Genomic DNA, 2,916 nt, shown 5'->3' on the forward strand with positions numbered 1-2,916 from the left:
CCAATATGGGCATCCAGGTCCCGCTATTGGATATTGACCGAGGAGTCACTCGGGTCATGTCTACATAGTTCTCGAACCCGCAGGGTCTGCACACTTAAGGTTCGACGTTGTTTTATGCGTATTTGAGTTATATGGTTGGTTACCGAATGTTGTTCGGAGTCCCGGATGAGATCACGGACGTCACGAGGGTTTCCGGAATGGTCCGGAAACGAAGACTGATATATAGGATGACCTCATTTGGTTACCGGAAGGTTTTCGTGCATTACCGGAAAAGTTTCGGGCTCATTGGTAGTGTACCGGGAGTGCCGGGAGGGGTGCTGGGGACCACCGGGAGGGGTGTCACGCCCCAAGGGGTCTCATGGGCTATGGGAAGAGATAAACCAGCCCCTAGTGGGCTGGAATAAGTTCCCACTAAGGCCCATAAGGTTTGAGAAGGAAAAAACACAAGGTGGAAAGAGTTTCCAAGTGGGAAGGTGGAATCCTACTCCAAGTAGGATTGGAGTAGGACTCCTCCACCTCCAATTTCGGCCAAACCTTTAGGTTTTCAGGCTGCCTCCTCCCCTCCCTCTCCTCCTATATACAGTGGGGTTTTAGGGCTGATTTGAGACAACTTTGCCACGGCAGCCCGGCCACATATCTCCACGGTTTCACCTCTAGATCGCGTTTCTGCGGAGCTCGGGCGGAGCCCTGCTGAGACAAGATCATCACCAACCTCCGGAGCGCCGTCACACTGCCGGAGAACTCTTCTACCTCTCCGTCTCTCTTGCTGGATCAAGAAGGCCGAGATCAGCGTCGAGCTGTACGTGTGCTGAACGCGGAGGTGCCGTCCGTTCGGCACTAGATCGTGGGACTGTTCGCGGGGCGGATCGAGGGACGTGAGGACGATCCACTACATCAACCGCGTTCACTAACGCTTCTGCTGTATGATCTACAAGGGTACGTAGATCGAATATCCCCTCTCGTAGATGGACATCACCATGATATGTCTTCGTGCGCGTAGGAAATTTTTTGTTTCCCATGCGACGTTCCCCAACATTAGGTGGTCAAGATCAAGAGCCCTTACCACGCGTTGTTCGGCACACCCGCTTATGCTCGGTTCATGGCCCGCCCATGTTACGTTTACCTCAAGCTCAAAATGCCTGGACCTAGGGGGACTATTACGATCAATGGGGACAGGAAAATAGCCCAAGAATGTGAGGAAGGAGATGCGGCTTATGCCGAGTCGGCTTGCGCGGCCGAGGAGCTCAAGTTTCACCAAACCAATGTTGACTGTGGCGGACCAGGAGAAAATGTCCTTCATAACCCCCTTTGGAGCCTTTTGTTACGTGTCCATGCCGTTCGGGCTCAAGAGCGCGGGGCGACTTATCAACGTTGCATCCAGAATTGCTTGCACAGCTAGATCGGACGCAATGTTCACGCCTACGTTGACGATATCGTAGTCAGGTCCCAGAAGAAGGAAGCACTTTTGGAAGACCTCAGGGAGACTTTTGACAATTTGCGCCTGTACCAGATGAGACTTAACCCTACCAAGTGTGTTTTTGGTGTTCCTGCAGGAAAGTTATTTGGATTTCTGGTGTCAGAGCGAGGCATTGAAGCTAACCCGGATAAAATTTAAGCAATAACTTCGCTAGGAAAGCCGGCCAATATCAATCAAGTTCAGCGCATGGCGGGTCGTATCGCGGCTCTAAGCTGTTTCATAAGTCGCCTTGGGGAGAAAGCTATCGCTCTTTATCAGCTCCTCAAGAAAACTGATCGTTTTGTTTGGACGGATGAAGCCAACGAAGCCTTCGAAGCCCTGAAGCAACAACTAGCTAAGCCGCCTGTATTGGCTGCTCCAACTGACAAGGAGCCTATGCTCTTGTATATCGCGACCAATTCTAAAGCGATAAGCGTGGCGGTGGTTGTCGAGCGCAAAGAAGAAGGGAAGGAATACCCGGTTCAACGACCAGTATACTTTATCAGCGAAGTTCTAACCCTCTCCAAACAGCGCTACCCACATTGGCAGAAGCTGGTCTTTGGGGTGTTTATGGCGAGTTGGAAGTTGATACACTACTTTCAAGAGGATCCTATCACAGTGGTTAGTTCTGCTCCCCTCGGTGATATCATACAGAATCGAGAAGCGATTGGATGAATTGCTAAGTGGGCCATTGAGTTAGGACCTCACCATGTGCGATATACCCCTCATACAACATTTAAGTCTCAAGCACTAGTGGATTTCATCAACGATTGGACCAAGTTGCAGATTCCAGAAGACAGACCTGATCACACATACTAGACCATCCATTTTGACGGGTCTAGGCAGTTGGAAGGCTCGGGGCTTGGCGTGGTGTTGACTTCGCCTCAAGGTGACAAGTTTTGTTATGTCCTCCGACTCATGTTCCCATGTACCAACAATGCGGTGGAATATGAAGCTCTGCTCCATGGGTTGCGACTCACCAAAGAGATGAATCTCAGCCGAGTCAGAGGTCTGGGTGACTCAGATCTAGTAGCACAGCAAGTTTCTGGCACGTGGGATTCGAGAGATCCCTTAATGGCGGCTTATAGGCGAGCCGTGTCAGACGTGGCGGGTCATTTTTATGGCTATCAAGTGGATCACATTGATCGTCGGCTCAATGAGGCGGCGGATGCTCTTTCGCGCCTTGGTTCACAGCGTAAGCCGGTCCCCCTAATGTATTTTTGGATGTATTACATAACCCATCAGTAAGGCTGCCTTCAGAGGAAGACTTGGCGGTTCCTGATCCTGAGTCTCAACTTGTGGCAGCTCCCCGTGCTACCCCGGATTGGGTAATCCCCTACATGGCATATCTGGCACGAGGCGAGTTACTTGCTAATGAGTTGTTGGCCCACCAGATCGTCCGTCGATGCAAGTCCATGGTCATACATAATGGCGAGTTGCACAAGCAAAGGACCTCTGGA

Source organism: Hordeum vulgare, chromosome 4H (assembly GCF_904849725.1).
Source record: "Hordeum vulgare subsp. vulgare chromosome 4H, MorexV3_pseudomolecules_assembly, whole genome shotgun sequence".
NCBI classification, from domain to species: Eukaryota; Viridiplantae; Streptophyta; class Magnoliopsida; order Poales; family Poaceae; genus Hordeum; species Hordeum vulgare.